Below are 13,099 nucleotides of genomic sequence, written 5' to 3' on the forward strand. Positions count from 1 at the left end.
GCATATGGCTCTAGCTAACAATGAAAAACAAGATCAACTTCATCGATGACACCATTTCTCACACGTTGCCACATCTAAGGAAGTTGGCAACTTAGAGAGGGAACCAAGCCAACACGGACAATTCAAAAGAAAATAATAATAAAGAAGTAAAGGAGCGATCCATAGAAACCAACCAAAATGTAAGTAAGCCCAGAGCGATACTATATGCATGGATGGGACAAAGGCAGGGTAAATACTACAAGTCTACAACTGCATGCATTAGGAAAGCATAATAAAAAGGGTGGAATGGTTAAGAGAGGGGTCTACCAAGGTGACGGCCGGCGTCGAGGCGTACTTGTGGAGAAAGGGATGAGCTTTGTGGCGAGGTTGGTGAGGCCGTGGAGGCGGGTATAAAGGTGATGTGGGATTGGGTTAAAGAGGGATGGATACGGGCCGTGTGTGGGGAGCTGTGGTGGTGATCATTTTTGGTGAGAGCGACGACGTTATAGGGGAGGTGGGATGGTGAGTTGTAAGGTTGGTGAGTGGTTTGGAGAGGATGTAAGTAGTGAAGCAGATGTTATGGGATGGTTTCAGGAGTGCGGGGGGTTGAAGGCCGGCTGAAGGAGAGGGTTTTCGATGAGAGGAAGGCTGCATGGGGACAGGCCGTGAATGGGAGCTGGATTGTGGAGATTCCCTTGCAGAAGAAGGCGGGTGGGTTCTTCTGTGCTAGTGGAAGTGCGTTGAAGCGGTCAAAAAATCCAAATAAGTGGTGGGGCATCCCCTGTTAGAAAATGGCAGTTTTCTTTGCTGGCTGGAGTTGGTTCCAGAGAAAGACGGAAGGGTTGTGCGCCGCTCCGCCCCCTTTTGCTTGGTCTCCTTCTGCATGTATCTGCTCTCTGCAATCACGTGAAGGCAGACATCCGCACCCAGTGCAACCCCCCTTCGTTCACGTTATATTGTCATTTTTATTATTAATATAAATATAAAATATTATCATTAGTCCATCATATTATTATTATTTTAAATTATAAATTAAAATTGAACATGCTTATATATTTCAATTAAAAGATAATAACAACTTTTAAAAGGCTTATTCTTCCTGTGGATTTTAAAAGATGGTGATAAAGTAAGAGCATAAATCTGATACAAAATAAATAAATAAGATTCTTGGTTGAAAAGAAAATTTCAAAAAGATTTTAACAAAAATATTTAAATTGTGAACATTTATTTCCTACATTCTTCACAAAGCAAATAAAACAACTTAATTTCATGCATTTATAGCTTAAGATAAAGATATATGCACCTATTGATACGAAAGGAGATTCATGTAATTTATGTCAATATTTTTTTAAAAAAAAAGATTGAACAAAATTATATATTAGTCAATGTCTACTCCACCATTTGGATATAATTTCAAATGACGAAAATACTAATTTTTACGAATATATCGATAACTTGGTTTTACAAATATATCAAGATATATTAGTGGAATTTTTGATAGAAAATATAAGGGAGATAGAAATTGATCAAAATTCATACAAATTTGATAAATTTTTTAAGAAATAATTTAAAAAGTAATAGTAGACATTTTAAGGTTATTTTGATAAAGAAATTAATATGTATGATATAACTATGACATTGAATAATAATATTAAGAATTTAAAAGTAAATTTTATATAGATTTATGTAATTTAAATATATTCAAATGAATTCAATGATATTAAAAAAAAATGATAAAGCAAATATTAATATTTTTTATTTTAAAATATTGATAAATTTATTTATAAATTAATTTATATTTATATTTATTGAATTATTATATAAAATACACCATAATTAAAATAAATTTACAACAATTTTATTATAATTAATTTATATTATATATGAGTAAAGAATCTAATTATAATATAAATATATGTATGCATATTATCTGCTACATAGTAACATATAAGAAGTGGTATGTCAGTCCCACATTAGTCAGAGATAACATTCAGAACAAAAACCGAGTGCATGCACAATCACACAAGCTTGTATGTCGAGCTGGGCTAGTGGAGATGCATTGGGCTGACCTATAACGGCCCATTTATTAATTAAATATGTATTACTTAATTAAGTCAAATACTTCTCTGGTTTTTTATTTTTATTTATTTTTATTTTATTTTTGAAATTTCCCAATTAAGGACAAATTAAACTCCTTCTTCATTCTCTTAAATAGATCTAATTTAACAAAGGATTAATAAAAAAAAAATTATGCTTCACAAGTATAAAATAGAAAATTGATTCTCACAACCCACCTACATCCCACTCTTAGCTAATATTTACCAAACAAAGTACATATGGTTTTGGTACGCCATTGATTGTTGCTATAAGAACATGAATGAAGGCTAGTAAAAATATTCTCTCCATGATTCATTTTTCTTTAAGAAAAACATTTGATTTGTAGATTTAACCACATGATAAAATAAAAAAAAAATTAGGGGCAAAGTAATGCATTTTACATAAATTTATATAATTGAAAGATTGGGTTCAAAGTTTTTCTTATTAATCAAGGTTCTATTTACTTCTCGAAAAAGTTTGAGGAACACAGATAAAAAAAATAACAGATAAAAATTAAAAAGAAAAGTGAATTTAAAATTAATAAAGTTTTCTTATATATTTCTTCATAAACATCGAATAGAGAATTTAAAATATTTAAAATTTTAAATATATCATACATAAATATATGGAAAAAAACCATTAATATAATAATAATAATAATAATTTTAAAAGTTTAAATATATCATATATAAATATATGAAAAAAAAACCATTAATATAATAATAATACTCATCTACAAGGATAACAATGGAAAAGAGGAGGGTTGCTTAAGTTGATTCCTCTCAAATGATCAAGTCAACCATGATTTTGAGTCGGTAGAATTCTTACCTTTTCTAAGGAATCAATTAGAAGGGGATTACTAATGGGATCATTGATTACTTGAAATCATCAAATAACTTAATGGTGCTTGTTACATCTTAGCAATAACCATTATGAATTAATAAATTGGTTGTTTCAACCCTACTGAGGGGTCATACCCTGAAGTTATTAATATGAGGTTGTCCTTTAGAAGGGATGGATTTGTCTTCATCTATATAAAAACACATTGCTATAATAGTGGGGAATATCCCCTCATTGTAATAATGGTCATCAACTCTTATTTAATGTGCTTTGTTGACGAGGGATTCATTGAGATGATGTAGCAAGTGAGCATCTTCAAATTATGTGTTGTTTTGGCCATTCCATGCATTAGTGGATTATTTTTTTCCTTACATCTTCCTCATTTCCAAGGATTTTTAATAAATGAATGGGAAAATATGAACTTATTCGGGAAGTGTTTTTTTTATTTTTATTATTATTTTAAAATAAAAACTAAAAACATGTTTGGTAAGGAATGGTGTTTTTATTCTCCGTGTTTTTTTATGTGTTTTGGACCTTATTTTCTGAGAACAACTTAAAGATGTTTTCACCTGTTTTTTGTACTATTCAGAAGAAAAAAATAGGGGATTATTCTCCATGTTTTCAAAAGGGTTTTCTCTATGTCCTTGTATTTCCCTTTCTCAACTTAATCATGTTGTTAAATCTGAAAACGATTAGGTTAAAACCCTTTTAAATCAAACCTAATTTTCTAAATCCAAGAGTAGAGAAAGAGCACATTTGGAACCAACATGGAATTTGTCACCCCTTTGTGTATGATGAACAATCTAGAAAGAAGAAAACAAATCCATTGGTGAAGGGTTCTCTCCTTAATCTATTGGTTTTATAGGGTAGGGATTTGGGGGAAGTTATTATACCCAAAAACCCATCTTTAACTTGATTTGGAAGCATAAGGAAAAAAAATGCTAATATAATTGTTGATACCAGGTCAACGGAGGATGGATTCCTCTCTTGGATGTGGCAGCGAAAGCTTATGTTCGGATGCTGAAATTTGGGCTTTCTGCTTCCCTGCACAAGGATGTCCAGACGGGTTGTCCAAACACACCCTCTGAAGCTCGAGTCAAACTTTGGAATGAAAAGGAACCCTTAGAGAAAGAGAGAGTAGGTGAGAGAACTCACAGTGTTGCCCCCCCTCTCCCCCATGAATTATGCTTCAATGAGGTTTTTATAGTGCTTGATGGGGAGAGAGTACAGAAGTGCTGAGCTGGCCATTGACTTAATGTTGTAGTGATGATTGCTCAATAATGACAGGGCAATCATCGCATCTGCAAGGTGGCTGGCGGCTGTGTTAGACGACGCATCATGACATAGCTTGTCGTCCCTTCAATCCTGTTGAAGGTATGGGACTGGACGTGTTAGTCTACTGACATAGACGTAAGGATGGGAAGAGTCTCCTCAGTCTTTTTGGTGTCAGATAGCCATCGTCTTGCATATTAGAAAGGATTTGGGGCTGTCAGGAAGATGCGGTCCAATCAGTGGCCCAAATAGTTCGATAGAATGTTTTCGCGTGCTTCGAAAGTTGTCCGATCAGTGATGGAAGGAGTGACACGTGGTCCAATTAGGGTTCTACCATGTGGACAATCACGTGGAGGTACACGTGGCCCCACAATGCCTCCTTTAGCACGTGCACTTATACCTGAGCAGAGGTGGATGGGCTAAAAATGCCCACTAGAATCCTCCAATGTGGGTGAGACACATGTCAGTCATTGAAATGAGGGGCGTTTCCACCGAAGCGTTTTGTCAGGCGCCGTGTCGTTTTGGGGTGTGTTCCCCGACAACCTGTCTTTTGGGATCCCTAGGGTTTTTTTATTCCCTATAAATAGGGGACCCTAGACCTTTGGGAATATTCACCTTTTGGATGTTTCCTACTCTCTCCTTCTACCATTATCTCCTTCGCACTTTGCAACTCCAATCACCGCCCTCCCATTGTCCTACTGTTTGCTTTTTTCGACGGCTCTTGCGTTCTGCTTTACTGCACATCCAGTGGCCATCTATCTTCTAGGTGGTTCCGCCATCTGTAGCAGTTATGTTTTTTGGGGTGAATGTTTAGTTCTGGCAGCAGTGTTTCTTCTGGTTTTAGGTAAGCCATTAATCCCTCGCATTGGTTCATTTACTTTCAATGATGCATTTTGTTGCTATTAGGATTGTTTGTGGCTTTTTTGGGCTCAATATGGGTGTCATTGAGGATAGGAAGTAGGGCTTTTGTGCTTTTCTGGGAAGGGGAGTCAACGTTGATGATTTAAACGATGACGTTTGCTAGAACTAGGGTATTTTTCCTTTATGGGTTGGCTTTTTAGGACTATTGTTTAGGCTTTTTGGTTTAAGGCCTCTGTGGAGCATGGTTAGGGGGAGCCTTGGTTAGGGCTTGCTCTGTAGGTCGTGACAAGCGCTCCGCCTAACTGTGGGGCATGGGCCTGTGTAGGTTGTTCGTTGTACAACTTAAGTACTGCTTATGAGTAGAAGGGTCGGGTGACTACTTTCTAATGTCTGATCGTTGTGCCATGCAGGTCTTACTCGGTCCATTGCCTCAGCATGTCAGTGCGAGGGGGTGTTGCACCTACCAATGCGACTGGTAAGGGCGAGAAAAATGGTCGAACAAGAGAAGGCACCAGTCGTGATCATCCGAAAAAGCCAATTAAACTCATTTCTAAGCGGGAGTTTAAGGAACGTTTTCACGTACCAAATGACATTTCTATATGCTTGATGGATGGTGGCCCTGTGCCTACCTAGAAGGAATCCTTTAATGTCGTTATGTTCAGCAAGGAGAAATTCAATGTTAGGTTCCGTTTTCCTCTTCCTTCGTTTTTTAAGCAGTTTCTTCATTTCATGAAGATTCCTCCGTCCTTCCTTCATCTGAACGTGGTCAAAGTGCTAATGAGGTGTAGCATTTTAAGTATGTTGTTCCACTTGGACCTTTCGTTACTAGAGGTTCTCTTTATTTATACCGTTAAAATGAGTCGGAAAGGGATATTTAGCTTGTTAACTCATATCCCGTCTCTTCAGTTGGTGACGGGGCTTTCAGACTCCACTAAGGGTGCGGCTAAGGGGCACATTGTTATTTCGGGCCCTTAGACTGGTTTAATCGAGCATCTGGGCCGAGAGTTTGAACCGCGTCGTTCGTTGGTGATCTTAGGTAGAATAGGTTGTAGTTCTTTTTGCCTTATCCTTGCAGTTTAACCAATTAGAGGGTTTGCCAGTGATTTCACTAATTTGTTTGCTCTAGGAAAGAAGAAAAGATACCAACTCATGGAGTGGGTCGAGAAAGAATCTTTTGATCGGCTCAACAAACTATTTGTGATTTCTGCCTGCGAGTATCATCATCAGACTCTCTTGACTAACCATAATTTGCTATTAGTGGTTTGGGAACCTCAACCATACGTCTTCCCCATTCTTCCTCGTATTGCACCTAAAGTATTGGTGTTTGGCAAGCATCCTGTACTGAGGGACCTTCCTTTCTACAAGGAAGCTTGGGCGGCAGATGCGAAGGCAAGGTAAAATCGACTTGATCAAAGAGAGAAAAAGCATCAGGAGGGGACTCTGAGATAGGCTCTAAGCGTAAGTCGTTCGGCCAACAGCTCTACTGCTCACCCTCTTACTAAGAAGAAGTCTGTTCTCTGACCTACTGGAAATGCCTTGGACTTATCTCTGTCCCCCTTTTTTCTCCTTCTCTTTCTATAGAGGTCGGCACCAACCAAGACTCAACTGGATCATCCTTCATGGGGGCCCATCTGAATTAGGAGTTTGAGCTAGAGGCGCCTTGCATCATCCTTGGAAGAAGAAGAAGAATAAGAGATGACTCCGAACCTGAGGGTCAGCTTTAAGGAGAGGCAGCATAAATGCCTCTCTAAAGCACTTTTGGTTGCTCCTCTACCTGCTAAGAGGACTCGGTCGGAGGTTTCTCATGAGGAGCCGGTCTTGGATGCTCCTATGACGCAGGTGCCCCCATCTGACATTGCTAGGTTCGGGCAAGAATTGGTTGTAAGTTCTTCTACTAAGAAGGACGCTTGTCTGGTGTAAGACAAGACCCCTATAGTTCATACTCCGGGTGACGATATTAATGACAAAGACGCCCCGATCAGCTCTCCTAGCTGGGAGGAGACAGCGGCGTTACTGAGGCAAGTTCCTTGTCTTACTACTCCTGAGCCCCCTGCAACAAGCATAAATGCCTTCTTTATGCTCACCCGTCATATTTTGTTGACCTACTTGGTAATCCTCCCATAATTGTCATGCCTCGCCTCCCCCATGGCACTTTAGAATCTGTTCTTCGGTGTATTCATCTGATGCAACAGTATACTACCGTTGAGGTAATGAAAGTGGTAAGGTTTGCTTCTTCTTTACTCAAGTTTACTTAATGTTTGGCTTCTAACACCTGATTCAATGCTATTTTAGGGGGTGGTTGCTATTCGCAACTTGATGCGGCAGCGAGACTCACTCTTCAAATGATTGGAGGTGGTAGAGTCCATGAGGGCATTTCTTACTCGGTGATTAGATGACAATAAGGAGCTCCACGCTCAACTTGAGAAGACCGAGAGTGACTTGGTAGCCGCTCAAATAGCCATTGCTGATGCGAGCATGTTGCTGAAAGAGGCGGAGGAAGGAAAAAAGACAACGAAGGTCGAGATGTGCCGGATGAAAGAGGAAAAGGATATCACGGAGGCCAAGTGCAAGGAAGCGGGATATGAGAGAAACCAATTGAGAAATGAGGTAGATGAGCTTCAAGTGGCTTCTACTACCCAGAAGAAGGAGTTAGAGGAGCTTTGAGTGGGGTTTGCTGCTAAAAAAAATGATCTAGAGGAGGATTATTAGAAACAAGTTGATGAAATGTTCTTCTTTGGCTACCAATGCTGCATGAGAAAGAACTACATTACTCATAATATCCCTAGCTATCTTTTTGACGAAGAGGATAGAGGCCCTACCCAAGGAGACAAAGATTCAGATACAATTGGTCATTTTAATGGGCATTGATTGTACTTTTGCACTTTTTTCTTTCATCTTGCTCTATTCGGATTTTGATTATGTAATGACACCTTCCAGTTATAATACATACTCGTTTTATTTTACTTATGCCTTCTTGCTAAATCTTCTTTCTTTAAGTCTAATTCATTGATAGTATTGCTTCAAGTTAGACACATTCCAGGGGCGGAGTAGGGGTGTTCTGTTTAGTGCATGCAGATGGTAAACCCCTGAATCTCCAACCTTAGATACAATGTAGGGTCCTTTCCCATTTGCCTAGAGTTTTTCGACCCCTTTTTCAGTTGTGTTTCTGACAGACGATGTTTTTTCAGATGAATTTGGAAATGTCTTTATCTTTGATGTTGGCATAAGCCTCTGCTTCTACCCATTTGCTAAAGTAGTCAGTGGCTACAAGCAAAAACTTCTTCTATGCGGCTACGATGGGTAGGGGGCCAACTATGTCCATTCCCCAAAGTGCCAACAACCAAAGGCTCATGACTGGATTGAGGACTTCAGAGGGCATACGAGGAATGGAGGCGTACCTTTGGCATCGATCACACCTCTTGATATAGTTCTCAGTGTCTTGTTTCATGGTGGGCCAATAGTACCCTTACAAATGAGCTCGATGCTCCAAGGTACGTCCCTCTATGTGATTGCCACACACACCTTCATGTAGTTCATCCAATACGCACTGTGTCTCCATGTCGTTTAAGCACCAGAGGTATGGTTCTCCAAAAGATCGCCTATAGAGGTTGTCCCCGATCAGAGTGAAGCAAGTGGCTTGTATCCAGATCTTGTGAGCTTGCTTGCTTTCTTCAGGTAGATCTCCTGTCCGGAGGTATGTCTCGATCTCATGCATCCAACCAATTCCTATTTCACTGGTATTGCATACAAGTGCAACTACTATTGACGATGCAACTTGGAGGTAGACTGGCAATAATGTTGGTTCCATTATAGGAAGGGTAGCAACTATTCTAGCTAAGGCGTCAGTTTGTACGTTTTCTGTGCAAGAGATTCTCTTGATGACCCACTTGTTTAATTTGTCCAAAGTACTGAGCCATGCTTTCGTTCTTGGCTTTGTATTCCCCTTGAATCTGCCCAACAACTAGTTGGGAGTCACTACATATTTCGAGCTTAGAAGCTGATAAAGTAACAACAAGGCTCAATCCAGTTAGGATTGCCTCATACTCGGCTTCATTATTAGAGGCTAGGAACTGAGCTAGATAGCCTGTTCCAACTGCTCTCCGATTGATGATTGTAAGAGGAGTCCCATTCCGGATCCCGAGACTTGGGATGCTCCATCGACATGTATTATCCATCATCCCTTCTTGGGAGAACCCGCAAATTGATGAAGTTTATGTGGGGTTTCAACTATGAAGTAAGCCATGACCTGCCCCTTCATCGCCAGTTTGGGCTGATACTTAATTCTGTACCCATCGAGTTCAATGGCCCATCTTAGCATTCTTCCTGACAGGTCAGGTTTGTGCAAAATGCTTCTGAGTGCTTGATTTGTGAGTATCATCACTTGATGGGCTTGAAAATAGGGGTGGAGCTATTGTGAAACACTTTTTAAGGCTAAGGTTGTTTGTTCCATTTTTGAGTACTGGGCTTCCGCATCAACCATTGCTTTGCTTACATAGTAGACAGATTTTGCTCCTTGTCTTTCACGGAGCGAAATAGAACAACATTGACAACACAATTAAATACTGCTAGGTACACATACAATTGCTCACTAGGTTGAGGACTACTCAAAATGGGTGGTTGTGTGAGGTAGCATTTAATATCCTTGAATGCTTGCTCATAGTCACTCGTTCGTTCGATCGCGTTAGCTCTTTTCAATGTGAGGAAGAAGAGCCTTAATTTGTCTGTGAATCGGGCTATGAAGCGCCCTAATGCAACTAGACAGCCGGTAAGGCATTGCAGCTCATTTTTACAACTTGAGGTTGATGTTTCCATGACGGCTTTGATTTGGTCCGGATTGACTTCTATTCCCCTTTGTGTAACCATGAATCCCAAGAATTTGCCTGCGTTGACTCCAAAAGTGCCCTTGGCCGGATTCAACTTGATGTTGTATGCGTTCATCAAACGAAAGGTTTTTTCTAAGTGTCGAGTGTGCTCACCCCTGGTTTTGTTTTTTACCACAATGTCATTGATATATACTTCCACAGTGTGGCCGATTAACGGTTTAAAAATCTTTGTCATTAGCCTTTGGTAGTATAGCCCATGTGGTGTCACAGATAAGGTTTTCTCCTCATCTAATTGGAACATAGGAATTTGATGGTAACCGGAGAATGCATCTATGAAAGAGAACATCTCGTGATCGGTAGTGGAATCGACTATATGGTCTATTCATGGCAATGAGAAGCTATCGTTTGGGCAAACATCATTCAAGTTAGTGTAATCGACATAGACTCGCCATTTACCTCCCTTTTTTGGGACAACCACCACATTTTCCAACCACTCCGAATACTCTACTTCCCTTATAAACCCAACTGTCAGCAAATTTTCAACTTCCGCCTGAATGACCCTTTGCCTATTCGGATGGAAGCGTCGAACCTTTTGGCGGATAGGCTATGAGAAAGGTATAATATTAAGCCGATACGAGACTATTGATAGGTGGATCCCGAGCATGTCAGAATGGGTCCATGCAAAGACATCTTTGTTCTGCTGAAGTACTTTTTCAAGGGCTTGCACCTCTTCTGGTGTTAAGAGGGAGTTGGCATAGGTAAAGTGATCACTTTCTTTTGAGAGATGTATAGTCTGTAGGGGGTTAGCCACCAACGGATCTCTTTCCGTCGAGCTCTTTAATTGCTATTGTTCCATCGTGCTTGCTGGTTCCGTGGGTGGCTCATTATCACTAGTGGATCCGACCTCTCGTGCTACCTGATAACACTGACGTACAACCAGTTAGCTTCCATAGAGGTTGATATGTTTGTCCTCAGTTAGGTAGCTTACCATTTGGTGATACGTAGAGGGGATGACCTTCATGCCATGTAGCCATGTGCCCCCCATGATGGTGTTGAAAGGGGACAAGTCTTCCATCACTGAGAACTGCGCATTCTGGATAACTGACCCAACTTGGACGGGTAGCAGCACATCTCCTAGAGAGGTGGTTAAAGCTCCATTGAATCCTGATATTATTCGCCTGGGATTTTCTAGAGCGGATGGTGGGAACCCCATTTGTTTGAATGTGAACATCTGTAACAGGTCGGTTAAGCTGTCTGGATCAACTAAGATCCACCTTACATCAAAATCATTGATCCTTAATGTCAGGATCAGGGCATCTTCATGGGGCTGTAGCACCTCATTGGGGTCTATTGAGGGGGAATGTAATTATCCCATCTATGGGGCGTATGCCCCCATTGGGCAAGCCAGTTCGGAGGGAACTGACCTGCTCCCTTACGGAGGTGGCTCGAAGTAACCTTTGCCTCTTCCATTTAGAATTGTATTTCTCATCCACGAGCCCCCTATGAATGTAGTTGATTATGAATCTAGGGGCTGCCGAAGTTGTAGGGACTTGGGTGACTGGGTCTTGGGTTGTTTCCTTACGCCTCCCCTCTGAGTGGACGTACTATTTCAGATATCCAGCTCTTACTAGTCTTTCTACTAGATAGTGGAGACTTCTACATTGCTTCATGGTGTGACCATGGTCTTTATGGTAGGCACAAGCTTCATCAGATCCGTCTTAATTGGCTCTAGCCATTTGAAATCAGATAGATCTCAGATCATGGGGAGGAGCTTGTCATATGAAATGTTGAGGGGGGTAAGGCCAACTTGGTTTGACTACTGTTGTTCGCCTTGCCCCTTACCCTTCTGCCTTCATTGGCTTGTGGCCTTGGAGTTCCTGGCAGGTCGATTGGTGACCAGGACTTGTTGAGTAGCTGCGTGGATGTCGTTCTCAAGCATGGAGTATTTGTTTGCTTGCTTGAACAAATCATCCATAGTTGTTGGAAGCTTCTTGGCGAGAGATTCAAAGAAGGGTGTACTCGGGCATATACTCTTTTTAAAGATTTGTAAGACGATATCCATGCTGTAAGATTCCACTTGGAGGACGACCTGCCCGAACTACTTCACAAATTCCCTCAATGACTCGTTTTCCTGCATCTTTATGCTTTGCAGGGTATTGATGTTTTGCTTATGTCGCGTTGAGCATAGATATTGTCCCACAAAGGCCTCTAACAAATCTCGAAAGTTATTCACTGAGTTCATGGGTAGGTGGTGGAACCACGAAAGAGCCTGACCTTGGAGGCTGGCTGGAAAGACCTTGCACAGTAGCGTGTTATTCTCTATGTCATGGGTCATGAGTTGCCTATAGTGCATGATATGTGATTACTACCAAAAAGTGCTATTTTGTAGACCTAATTATAATGGTTTTAAGCACCTTTGAGTAGTAATCATATTCATTTAACCCAATTAATTCATTAAGGTCCTTAGTAATTGGTTTTAACCTTTTTGTGGCAAAGTTGAGATGTTTTTATCAGCTTATGAATCGATTCAAGCATGCCAATTGATGGAGAAGCTACTTGGGCGAGTTAAGCAAGGATTTTGTACGTTTATAGGCTTGAATTTCAAGTGGAAACACGAGCACAAGCAATGGAGAAGAGGAAAACAGAGTGAAGAAAACAGCTTCAGTCTTCCTTTGAACTTTTGGAGCACTTCCCGAAGTCCATTTTTTGCATGCTATATACCATTTGAAAGCTTAGGAAGTCAAGAATCCAACGCTTCAAACCGTGTATGATTTGGAGCTGAAATGAGGAAGATATGGCCTTCGGAAGGCAACTGCATCATGTCAAATGACCAATTTCGCAAGGAGATTTTCTTCATGGTGCGAAATTTTGCCACTTCGCACCATGAAGAAACACCTTGCGAAAATTTCGCAAGGTGGATTTAGGCACATTGCGAAATTCCTTTGAATCCCCTGTTTTGAGATGTTGTTGATGTTATTCCACTACCGGTTCTCCAAGATATTTTGCTTGATTTTTAGCTTTGTAAATACCTATTTTACCCTTGTAATCAACCAATGAAAAGGTTGCTTTTGTAATAGCTCTTGTAATTTAGCTTTTTATTGTCTTTAAATAGAGGTGAAGAGCCTCAGACATCAAAGAATCTTGTAACCTGTAACTTTATAAGTTATAAGAGCACTTTTGTTCAGAAGCTTCTTTTCTCTTTTCTTTCTCATTTTCTTAGTAGCCAA

This window comes from Vitis vinifera, chromosome 18, assembly GCF_030704535.1.
Source record: "Vitis vinifera cultivar Pinot Noir 40024 chromosome 18, ASM3070453v1".
Classification (NCBI taxonomy): Eukaryota; Viridiplantae; Streptophyta; class Magnoliopsida; order Vitales; family Vitaceae; genus Vitis; species Vitis vinifera.